Raw genomic sequence first — 13,027 nt, 5'->3', positions numbered from 1 at the left:
GTTACCGTTTAACTTCTCTAATCAAAACGGTTACAGTGTTCTGAAATAAAAGTTCAACACAATACCGGTACCAGAACTCAGTACAAATCAATTACTGCCACCTGCATCAGATGTGCAAATTCCCAGTCTGTCCAGGTCAACTCCAGACAAGTGACAGCCCCTAACCCTAATGAGGTCCCATTGTTTCAGACTTGGGGAGTAATAAAGACCTATAACATTTTTCAGGGTGCCATAGCTTATTTGGACAGTTGTGAAAGAACATCGTTGGTGAACACGTCCCTACATTTACCTTTGAAATTAAGATACATTTCTTTTTAAACCCATAAAGTCTAGTGCATCCGACTCCTGGAATGACGTTTGATTGTCATAAGTATATATTAACTCACTATTGGTAATGCAGTGTAATTATAATGTATGTTGACATCCTTTTGCACCGTACATAGCCAACCGTGCTGATCGGAGGTGCGGGGCAAGGACAACAAACTAAACACAACAATATTTTTTTGTTCATAATAATAACAGCGATGGCACCCGGCTCATAGGACTCGTTGGACACAAAAGGACTCGTGGACTGTGTCCTCACTCGATTACTGCACGGCGTTGCGATCGCTTTTGAGATGCGGTATTGCATTGCGTTTAATACGTTATGCCAGTTCTCAATGCTGCGATTTTCCATTGGTTCTATCTGTCCTCTAAATTTCGTCCACATCTCATTGTGTGAACGATGCCATTCATGTCGGGGACAGCTGCTCAAGACAAAAGTCCCCTGTCCTGAGGACGAGCAGAGCAGCCTGACAACAACTCTGCTTAGTGGGGGCATCGGGAACGTTGCGGGAAGGGCTTACTGCAAGTCAGACCAAGCAGAGATATGTATTTGAGTGTAAGAAGTAACATGATAAAGTTGACTAGTTTAAATATTGGATCATTTGGCGTTCAGTGTTTCGTGTATTGTTCCACGTGCATCGTCATTGTACTGCAGTCAAGCTATCAGACACGCTCTATAAATCATTTTGGCTTTCTTTAGTCTGACACTGGCGAGACTAGGCCATAAAGTTTCAAAGACAATGCATATATTATCAGAGCATGTTTGTTTGCATGATTACCACAAGTACGTGTGGTTATTGCAGACCCGATTCTTTGCAAAAGGTATATATTTGGTGTTTGAACATCTTAACTATTTTATTGCCGGACAGGGTAAAACCTATTCTTATTTCTCACACGATCTATAATGTTTCAGGTTGTGCGAACCTCCACTGCAAAGACATTTACAACTCAACTGGAAAAAGAAAATGGTGAAATAAACTCAAATACTGTACATTGAAATGGTAAAAACATGCCTTTGCAAACAACCCATGCAGTATAAAAGAAACTAAAGTAGAATCTCGTCCTAAAACCATCCGATGATGCTTCCGTGTTGTTGATTGCATTGTAGTAAATCTGTTCTTGCAGTGGACTGAAACAGGCAAACGCAACATGATGAAGTGCCTGATAGCTTGACCGCAGGACAATAGTATTGATCGTTCATGCTTTGTACATACGTTCTCAAGTTGCTCGCTATCGTAGATTAGTACCATACACTGCATATGTTGCTATTTTTTGGTTTCTTAACGTTTTGTTCATGTCTTTTGGTACCTCAAGCTTTCTCGGCGCTAGTTATTTGCACGTTAAAGAGTACATGGTGTGTGGGTTAAGGGAGATTGAGATCGCCTAAGTGCGATAAGTGCACTCCCCATACCAGGCGAAGAGAGAACCCAGCACCGGTTTCAGATATCGCCACTGATGTTATCAAAATTGAGTCTCCATGTTCCCAGAATCGTGTGCTAACCACTGTTCCATCGCCTACGAATACCAATGCCCAGACTTGTATATAGTATGTCAATATATACTGTACTGTGTACAGTGTTTGTCTCATATCCTATTTCCACATGGCCCCTTTAAACTGACTGTGATTACTCGTAGCCGGATTCCGTGAGGCAGTGTTTATGATTAAGCTGGATACACTGTCGGGATTTACAGAGGCCGGATTAGTTCCTGTTCTGCACTATCATAATGGCCAGTATGGACAAACATGAAGCAGCAATCAGGAGGAAAGCTTCGTGTTACAACAATGTAGACTGTAGCCTGCTTCTTAATCTGAGTGAGTGTACTGGCAGTCTATAATGTAGACTGTAGCCTGGTTATTAAGTTTGGTGAGTGTACTGGCAGTCTACAATGTAGACTGTAGCCTGGGTATTAAGTTTGCTGAGTGTACTGGCAGTCTATAATGTAGACTGTAGAAATGAGTATTACGCTGGGTGAGTGTACTGGAAGTCTATAATGTAGACTATAGCCTGGTTCTTAACCTCAGTGAGCGTACTGGCAGTCTATAATGTAAACTGTAGCCTGGTTCTTAACCTCGGTGAGTGTATTGGCAGTCTATAAGGTAGACTGCAGTCTGGTTCTTAACCTGAGCGTACTGGCAGTCTTTAATGTAGACTTATTCTTTGGTTCTTTCGGTAAAGTCACAAAGATAGCAAAAATTATAATAAAAAGAAAGTAAATAAAAATAATAAAAAACAAAAACCACGGCGTTTCGATCGCAGCACAAGCGGACGTCATCAGGAAAAGAAGGGTTAGCCTCTAAAGGCTAACTGTTTATAAAGGTTTAAAATGGGCATAGCCCAAGTGTCAGCAGCATGGGCGGGACAGCTAATGTTAATGTATGTGATGGTAGTAGTGGGCAACGGTGGCGCTGGTGGTGGGTTTCCACCAATTAAAGGGCTGCCAAGTAATCATTGCACCTCGCTTTACACAATCACATTGTTGACGGTGGAGGTTGTTGTTAGAGGTGATGGTAGTAGTGGGTAATGATGGTACTGGTGGTGGGTTTCAACCAATAAAGGGCTACTGCTAGTGCTGATGGTAGTAGTGGGTAGTGATGGTCCTGGTGGTGGGCTTCCACCAATTAAAGGGCTGCCAGGTCTAAAATGGAAACATTACAGTCAGTTATGACTTCAAATGGTTGATAACGTCCTTCCAGTGATTGCTGAGTTTGTACCCATCTTCATGGTTAAAATTGTGTCTATGTCTGTATATATGGATGGCTTCATGAACGAATCTTTGTTGATAGCCAGTGGGTTTGCAAAGTACCTTCGTCTTAGAGATATAAATTTCGTGAGCCAGCCGCATTAAAATAATGATCAGCCACGGCAGAAGTATTGGACCTACCGTGTTTCAAATCGGCCTTATGCTAACGAACACGGTCCGAGACATGTCGTTTAGTTTCCCCAATGTAACTGCTACCGCAGATACAGCTTAGTTTGTAGACGCCGGGATATTGCATATTAGGGATGTTGTTCTTCACAGATGGGACCAGATCACGAATGTTATGTAAAGTGTTAAATCGGACCTGGATCTTGTGTTTGTTCATGATTTTGGAAATATTTTTGTTTACCCCTGCTGTGTATGGCAAGGTGATGGTTTTGATTGGATCCTCAGATGTCTCCTTCATCACGGTTGGGGTGATGGCTTTGCGGATTGTGTAGTCAGAGTATTAATTCGCCTTGAGAGCTTAGTGTACGTGTTTGAGTTCACTGGTTAGGTGTTCATGGTCAAAGATACATTGAGCTCTATGGTGTAGAGTTTTGATGAGGGAATTCTTCTGGGATCGATGATGGTGGGAGTCAGGTTTTAGGTAGGCATCAGTATGGGTTGCTTTCCTGTATATAGAATGGCTCATTGAGCCATCTGGTCTCTTTTTGATTAGAACATCCAAGAAAGGTAGCTTGCCATCCTTTTCTACCTCCATGGTGAATTGATGACTGGGTGTATGGAATTGATGTGGTTGAGGAATTGATTCAGAGCCGGTCAGCCATGTGGCCAGATGACAAACGTGTAATCCATGTACCTCTTCCACAAGGACGGGTGTAGAGTGGATGCCTAGATGGCGTTCGTCTAAAAAATTTCCATTAAAACATTGGCTACAACCGGAGATAAGGGAGATCCCATTAAGGTGCCTTCAGTTTGTTTGTAGAATGTTCCATTCCAGGTAAAGTATGTATTGGTGAGGCAGTGTCTCACCGCGGCCGGTGCATCAGCATTCAATCCTTGTTGGATCAAATCTTCAATGATTGCAATGGTATCGGGCACAGGAACTTTGGTGAACAAAGAAACTACATCGAAACTAACGAGAAAATCACCTGGGGAGAGTGAGATGTCTTTTTGATGATACCAGGTGAGCTGAGTTAAGTACAGAAGAGGTGGTCTTGCCAGTGAATGGCTGTAAGGTCTCAGACAGATATCAGGCCAGCTTGTAGGTGGGTGGGCCAATGGTGGAGACAATGAGACGAAAGGGTGTACCTTCTTTACGGATTTTTGGTAAGCCATATAATCTGGGTAGTCTAGCAGCAGAAGGTTTTAAGGAAAACCGTTTGTTCTGTTCAATTAATGAAGCTGAATCAGTGATGAAACTGTTCGTTGTTGTAACGAGGCTGTTGGAAGAATCTCTGTTCATTTTTGTGTATCTACCATCTTTAAGTAGGTCCTGAATTTTGTTGTTGTACACGGTTTTGTCCATGATAACAAAACTCTCATCCTTACTGATGTTGCTGACTGGTATCTTTGGGCTTTTGAGGGTTGTAGCGATTTCAGGAGAAATGCTCCGACACAGTAAGTAACTTCGGTATATTTATTCAAGGTTTGGTACTGCCACTCCTCTCGTTCTGTGAATGTCGACCCGCTCTTGTGGCTGCGCTGCCCCACGCCACGTGGCACTCACCCCGCTCTCTACCGCACCGCCGGCTGCCAGCACGCTAGGGAGCGGCTTGAGCGGCTGGAGGTCGAGCCGCCACGTGGCAGGTGGAAATGGCAGGGTAGCAGCGGCGGGGAGCTCCTCTTCGATCTTCAAACACCAACCCTTAACGTTGCTGTACCCTCTGCTTATATTCTCTTCTCTGATGCTAAGCCCCGCCTCTGGCCACGCCCCTCGCCATCTTTACCCACTACTACCATCACCTCCACTGTCAAGAGTGTGATTGTGTAGCCCTTTAATTGGTGGAAAACCACCACCAGCACCGCCGTTGCCCACTACTACTGAAATAAACGACTTCGACGACGACTGTTGACTGGCGTCTTTTTATTAATAGAACTTCTGCACAGCTCACTCCCGCTCTCCCCGAATATTTCCCTTCTCTCTATTGCCAGGGACGAACCGTTCTCTCTACTCCACCATTGAGGGTCGCCTCTCTCTCTCTCCCCGATCCCGCCGATGGTTGGCGGCGTACCGGGAGGGGAGGCGAGCTTTGCCGGAGTCCCGCCACGTGGTCGATGGCGAGGAGAGGCTTGTGCAGTGACGCGGTCCGGACTCGAGCCTTCACACACCGACTTTGAGTCCTCCCCTGCCTCTGCTTAGATTCCTCTCGGCGGAGCTAGGCTCCGCCTCGAGCCACGCCCCCTCGTGGAACCTTCCCGATGGTTCCCACACGTTCCTTTTTGACTCAGCCCATCACCCTTGGCCCAGATATATCCCCGCTTGAGATTGGATACCCGTTACCCGGTGGTGCCCGTACAGTTACCACTTGCTGCCCTTTAGATGGCGCTCTTTCATTACATCACCCCCCCCCCCCCCAAATGAAGTTAAGAGTAGTTAAGAGTAATGAAGAGACGCTTTAAAAAACCCAGTGGTAAGTAAACATAGGGCCACACCCAACAGGGATGAAGGCGATAATAACAAGAATTAACTTTGAGAGCAAAAGAAGTAGGATGAATCTCATAACGCAGGTAGATGAACAATCATACAGCAACATCAACAAAACCGAGGAATTTTGAAACGAGTCCGCGACGCTGGACCATTCACAGCAGCCTTGTCTGGTCAGGAGTTCGCTGAGCGTATTCCATAGAAGTATCTGTACTGGAAAGTTCGAGCGGTGTAAACTTTCCCAAAATGACTTCTTCACAATGCTGTAGCTGTCTTCGTCATCTTATTTGTATGGTTGATGTTGAAGTAGAGCAACAACTATAATTTTACATTGAGGGCATAGCGTCAGGAGTTCTCTGAGCGTACCGCTGTGATGTCTCCTTCATATTTGTGAATCAGGCATTGTTCGTTCTACAATGGTCTGTTCTGAGCGACCTCGGTTGCACACTAGAGATTTCAAAATTTTCCATTTGAGCATCAATAATCTGTATCTGCCATGGTTTGTGCGGATACAGTTCATGGTGAAATGTATGGAGTCTTTTTTCCACTCCATTGATTGCATCCAGCCCCTCGGGCAGAAACTCTTTTCTACTGCACAACCAAGCCACGCCAGGGCTGCACCAAACCAGCCCAGCACAGCTCAGGAAAAGACATGCATGCTCTTTTCCACAGCAGAGACCCCAAGCACTATCGTTGACGTTTAGAAAATTGTTAACCCCGATCCTGGCCCTGCCTGGGCCCGAGCCAAATTCAGATGTGTTGTGAGGATCAAAGTGCATGCTTTGGTTCTAAATCAACTCAACTCGGCAAATAGCCAATAAAAAACATCTGTGCTTAAATATACGAGTGGAAACGGAGTAGTAAGCGCAGAGGGCTCCTGTATTCTGTCAAAGCATCAATACACCTTTTAAGTTAAGACAAATATAAATAATTTGCGGAATTGCTGCTGCTTTGTAGCATATTTAATATTTTAGATGGCACCATTAAAAACAATAATTGTCCGCAATACCTTGCCTAAACCCACTGTGACATGACATACAGAGTAAAACACCTGATTTCATCACAATCTATAAAAAAATAAATATTAAAACGCATCAGAATTCCCAAGCACACAATTAGGCCAAGGTGTTATACAAACAAGTGTAAGGTCATAAAGGTGTGAAATGAAAATGCTGGCAGCAAGTCAAGCCAGATTATGCTATATGCGTTGAACATTAGGGAATTAAATGTTCAGTATATTGGAGCTAATTTAGCTGAACTCTCACTAATGTATCCACAAGGGACACTAAGCGTTTGCTTCGTTTGCTTATGCCCAGCACTGCTATGCTATGGTTTTAGTGGTGGTTCGCACACTGCACTGCGAACCTTGACTTGGGCTTTGTTCTCGGTGGTAGATAGCATCAATAACGAGCGGTATCTGAACATTTCCTGAGCCTCCCTTATGTTAACTCAGCCTTAAATATGTAGCTGACATTGTGTGAATATAAGCACAAGGGAAATAAAGGTAGCTGAGCATAAATAGTGTGGTATAGGCCACCCTAATTCCTTATGCGCCGTGCTTGCCTTCCGATTAGTATGGTTGGCTACGTACTGTGCAAAAGAAGATCAGCATACATCCAATAGCTACTCGCTGACAGCACCTGACTATTACCAAAGCATGGGTAGAAGCCCAAAATATGGTTCAGGAATAGTAATCTGGAAAACCTTATTCCAGGCCTGGAAATAGTTAATTTCAAAAACAGTATTTCTCAATGTATTACTATTATTATCATTACTTCCACCTTCTAGCTTACAAAAGTGAACCATGCCTACATTGACGCCACTTGTGCCATTCACAAAAACAGGAAACAACTGCAGCCATCAGTATTCATCAACATTATTCTTTAGGGCTTTGTAGAGGTAAAGGTGCAGCGCTGCAGTTGTGTGCTCGTGACACTGCTGCCAGAAGGGCCTCCACAAAAGCGAACTCGAGAGAGCCCCTATCAGAGGGTATTTGGTCTACTCTTCCAACCTGGCCAGAAAACTCGGGAGAAGTAGGAGTACCCACACTTTACCCCACCACACGCAGCCTGCCGATAAACTGTGTACCAATGAACACTGCTCGTGGACAAAGGTTGGTGTCATGCTGAGAGGGCTAGGAAGTGGTATTCAATGGGAGGAACGCCGATCACGTATCCTCGTTTGACCTTAAAACCACATTGATGCTTGTCTCATTGCTTCTCTGTGAACTGCGCAACAGGCCCCCAATAGTATACCACACAGTACGGTACTCTGGTGCAATGCCCTTGTCGGAGCGAATTTCAAATGTAAAACATAGAAAGATTCATGTTCTACAGTTTTAAGTCAGCGGTTTAGCAATGATATACATTTTTTTATATTCATGTTCTGCGATATATGCAGTAGTTTCTTGCGAATAATATGTAGCAGTTATTTTGGTTATGCGACTTGCTATTGATAATTATAATTGGAACAGCGACCGATAAAGAGGTGGGGGGTGTGGTGTTTAAATTAGGGACCGTCCATAAATGACTTCACGCACCTAGATGGGGGGGGGGGGGTCAGACATTTGTGACGATGTGTGATGAGGGGGCGGGGGGTTGAGAAATGTGACGTCACATAAAAATGCGCAACTTTAAAACAATATAGACAACACGTTCTACTTAATTAAATATACTTTTAAGTTTTAAATACATGCTTTCGCCTACAACATCAGAGTGCAGCGCCACATTAAATACGCACTACAATGACAATAGTTTAAAGCGATTTGAAGCATGTTTTATTTGGGGGGGGGGGCAGAGCTTTGTGACGTCATATTTGAGGAGAGGGTCTGACTTTTTGTGACGCCGTGTGACGAGGGGAGGGGGTCAAAAATCGTCCAAAATCGCGTGACGTCATTTATGGACGCCCCCTTAGTGATTGCTATTGTTTGGCTGTAACGGGTGGGTGATTGTGAAGGCGTGGGTAACTATGGAGGGTTGGTTGGGTGGTGATGCAGGAGGGGGCACAGGTTTGTAATAAGGGAGTGTGGGGAAGATAATTGGAGGGGTTATACAAAGAAGGGGGGGTTATAGAACTGAAGGGGGAGCGCTACCAGGGTGTGAAGGGGTTTGGATTAGGAGGGAAGAGGGTGAGCAGCGGTTTTACGTAGCAAGCAGTTTAATTGAAACGTCGTGCTCAGATTGTAAATAATGTGGCTTTGCTCTCCAACACACTGGTGAGCTGTACTAGTAACACATTTGAATGCTCTGTTTACGTGACAAACCTTACTAATTTCATGTCAGGTGGTGACAGATTTAACAACACATTTACGTGATCTAACCCAAAAAACATGTGTTATGGAGTTTAATTGTAGATGAAAAAAAGAATAGCTGACGCAATGAATAGTTTTTAAAGGACATCTTGGGTTAAGCGTTCACGCACACCTACTCTCACTTAGGTAGCCTGCCGGTTTAAATTGTTTTTGTGAATGGTGGCTAATAATAAAGAAGTATCACGAAGTAGAAAGTTTTGATTTGAAGCTTTCGTGACTGCAGGAATCCATACTCTTTGGTTCTTTCGTTAAAGTCACGTAGGAAGAAATAAAATAAAACAAATCACGACGTCTCGATCGCAACACAAGCAATCCTCATCAGGTGGGACAACCACAGCAAGAAAATGCTGAAGTCGGCGGGAGAGCTGCCATGGCAAGAGGTTATATAGGTCAGAGAAGGGGGAGGAGGCAAAGGGGGAGAGAGAGGGGTGTGGGGGAGGCCTCGTGAGCGCTTGGGGAAGAGGACGTGAGGCTGGGGGGGGAGTGGGCGGGGCTAGAAGTGGGAAGCTGGGGAAGAACAGATAAATGTGCTAGTAAACCGGCAGGTAATGATTGGAACAACAACAACCAGTTAAGGCATTGCCTGGTTGATAACATCCTTCCAATGAATGTTCAATTTGTATCCATCTTCTCGGTTGAAGTTTTGTCTATGTTTATATATCTGGATGGCATCATGAATAAACCTTTGGGCCCACTTCATCTCCGACCAACACCACCTAACCAGTGAACTGGAACACGTACATTATTCGCAAAGCTGTTTCTCCAACCATGGAGCAGAGGCGCAGCTAGGATATTTTGCGCCCGGGGACGAACTATAAAATTGGCGCCCCCCCCTCCCCCCCGTTTAATCACATTTTCCTATTACATCGAATAAGGGATAACAATTTAAATTTTAATGAAACATTGTATTTAAAGAAGCTAATTTATAGAAATTATATTACATGGCTCACTCAGTCACTGTCGTAGACTGGTTGACATATTCTTAGGTTTTTTCGGTAAAGTGACGTAAGTAAAACATAAAAATTAATAAAAGTAAAATAAAATAAAAATCACGACGTTTCGGAGGCAACACAAGCTTCCGTCTTCAGGTGGAACCGTCACAGCCACGACAGCTGTATCAAGTAAATGAGAGATTACAAGAGCTACCACTCCGTATATATAATGGTTGGAGAGGGGAAGGGCCAAGTACGGCACACTTTTTATTAATATGGTAAAGTGAGGCTTAAGACTAAGAATAGACTGCATAACAAAAGGCTGAGCCTTTGTTATGGAGAGGTACGGTTTGTGACTAAGCCTGGCCTACATAACAATAGTGTGAAAAAAGAAACAACTACACATGGTAAAACAAGCCTGGCTGTCTATCAATAACCTGTAATAGTTGTCTGTCAAATAAGATGGTCCGAATAAGTGTAGTTAAATCTTTTCTGCATGGTTAATAACATCTTTCCAATGATTACTCAGTTTGTAACCATCATCACGGTTGAAATTATATCTGTGTTTGTATATTTGTATGGCTTCGTGTACAAACCTTTGATGGTAGCCAGGAGGTTTGCAGAGCACCTTGGTCTCGGAAAAGACAATTTCATGAGAGCCCACAGAGTTGTAGCAATGATCGGCAACGGCCGAAGAATCAGTTCTGCCGTGTTTCAGATCTGACTTGTGCTCGCGGACACGATCAGAAACATGACGTTTCGTTTCTCCAATGTAGCAATCACCACAACTGCAACCGTGATGATGGTTACAAACTGAGTAATCATTGGAAAGATGTGATTAACTATGCAAAAAAAGATTTAACTACACTTATTTGGACCATCTTATTTGACAGACAACTATTACAGGTTATTGATAGCCAGCCAGGCTTCTTTAACCATGTTTAGTTGTTTCTTTTTTTCACACTATTGTTATGTAGGCCAGGCTTAGTCACAAACCGTACCTCTCCATAACAAAGGCTCAGCCTTTTGTTATGCAGTCTATTCTTAGTCTTAAGCCTCACCTTACCATATTAATAAAAAAGTGTGCCGTACTTGGCCCTTCCCCTCTCCAACCATTATATATACGGAGTGGTAGCTCTTGTAATCTCTCATTTACTTGATACAGCTGTCGTGGCTGTGACGGTTCCACCTGAAGACGGAAGCTTGTGTTGCCTCCGAAACGTCGTGATTTTTATTTTATTTTACTTTTATTAATTTTAATGTTTTACCTAAGTGACTTTACCGAAAAAACCTAAGAAAATGAATCCTTGCAGTCACGAAAGCTTCAAATCTAGAACTGGTTGACATAGTCTACAAAAGATTAATTTTTCTTGATTTCACTGTCGCAAACTGGTCAATCACGTAACCAAAATCTGTTTTTTCCAATGTTTCTCTTTCAACGCTAAGAAGAGCAAGATCGCGGAGACGATTTTGTCCCATTGAAGCACGCAAATATGACAAAATAAGTTTCAATTTGCTGAACGACCGCTCACATCTTGCAATTGAAACTGCTATTGTTAATAAAATTTGCAGTGAAATTCGGAAATATGTCGTCTCCATAAAACACAATAAAAACAAGAAGATCCAAAGGAGTTTCTGGTAGAACTTCATTCCGGTTACTGAGCAGCATTTTGCAATCTCCAATTTCTGTGAAAAGTTCGTGGCCATTGATGTCGGTGTCATAGAAATTTCCAAAATCTGTGCAATTTCGACGAATTGCATCGACATCTGTGTCGGATAGAAGAGTTTTGACGCCCAGCAGAAATCCAAATTTTGTGTTCAGGTCTTTTAGTCGTAAAAACCGTGTTGACATCTCCTGTTGAAGTCAATAAAGTACGCTCTTCATAACACGCACAATTTCTTCTTCTGCTGAAAGTCCTGCATCTCTTGCCAGTTCTCCTGGCATCTTCTTCCCCAGGCTGTGCATCTTGTTTTGGCGTTTTCTACAGCAACTTGGCTCAAATCATCACGAAGCTTGACAAATTCATGCTCCAAAGATTCAAGATCAGTTGCTGCTTCCTTGAAATTCATAGTAGGATCCTGTAAGCGCTTCTGAACACGATAATTTTTTCCAAGAATGACATTCTAGAAATGTAATAAAACTATGAAGTTAAAATTTAATACGCATGCCTGTAACTGTTCTGCATCGCTTCTGGTTTCAGGCGTCATAGTTACGTCCTCCGATAATTTGTCTAGCAGCCCTACTAGTTCATCCAGTCCTTCATAGATAGCTTTAACAGCTTCTGATCGTGCACTCCAGCATGTTTCAGACTCCCGCTTTACTGTGATGGGCACAGCTTTTTTTAACTCTTCCCAACGAATTGTTGAACGAGAGAAAAACAAATATATACTTTCAACTGTTCCAAAAAATGTGACGAAATGTGGATCCTGTTTAGCTGAGTGTACTCCTGCTAAGTTTAAGCTGTGGTTGTCACAGTTGACAAACAATGCTCTGTGACTTTTGTCACATATTCGTTTTTGAAGGCCGGATATATGCCCAGTCATCACAGCAGCATTGTCATAACATTGTGTCCGACAGTCGGCTAGAGGTATGTTGTCAGATTTCAGTCTTTCGACGATGACTCTTTCTAGGCTTGCTGCATCTTTTGCATGCATATCGATATAACCTAAAAACAATTATTTGATAGTTACTTTTTTAGTTTGAAAATCCACATCCACAAATCTTATGACCTGAGAAAGCTGTTCCCGATGTCCTAGATCAGGAGTTGAGTCAAGTAAGATACCGTAGTACTTGTTTTTCCTGATATCACTCAACAATTGGTTCTTTACAGTCGACGCAAGTATGTGGATAAATTCATTCTGGATTTCCGGTGACAAATAAGAAACTGATCCCGGATTTTCTCCTGCGTGCTGTACGTGTTTTGCTCATACTGCGCAACGAGTTTGATCAGCGCGATAATTTTTCCAACATTTTTATCCTCATCCGCATTCAAATTTTCTTCATGGCCACGTAGTGCCAAATTTTGTGAAACCAGAAACTTAATACAGGTGAGTATTCTTTGCAATATATCTCGCCAACGTTGTTTTTCCAAATGAATCTGAGCTTGAACC

This window comes from Lampetra planeri, chromosome 24, assembly GCF_965212315.1.
Source record: "Lampetra planeri chromosome 24, kcLamPlan1.2.h2, whole genome shotgun sequence".
NCBI classification, from domain to species: Eukaryota; Metazoa; Chordata; class Hyperoartia; order Petromyzontiformes; family Petromyzontidae; genus Lampetra; species Lampetra planeri.
The sequence above is the reverse complement of the archived record's forward strand: the minus strand, read 5'-3'. Positions refer to the sequence as shown.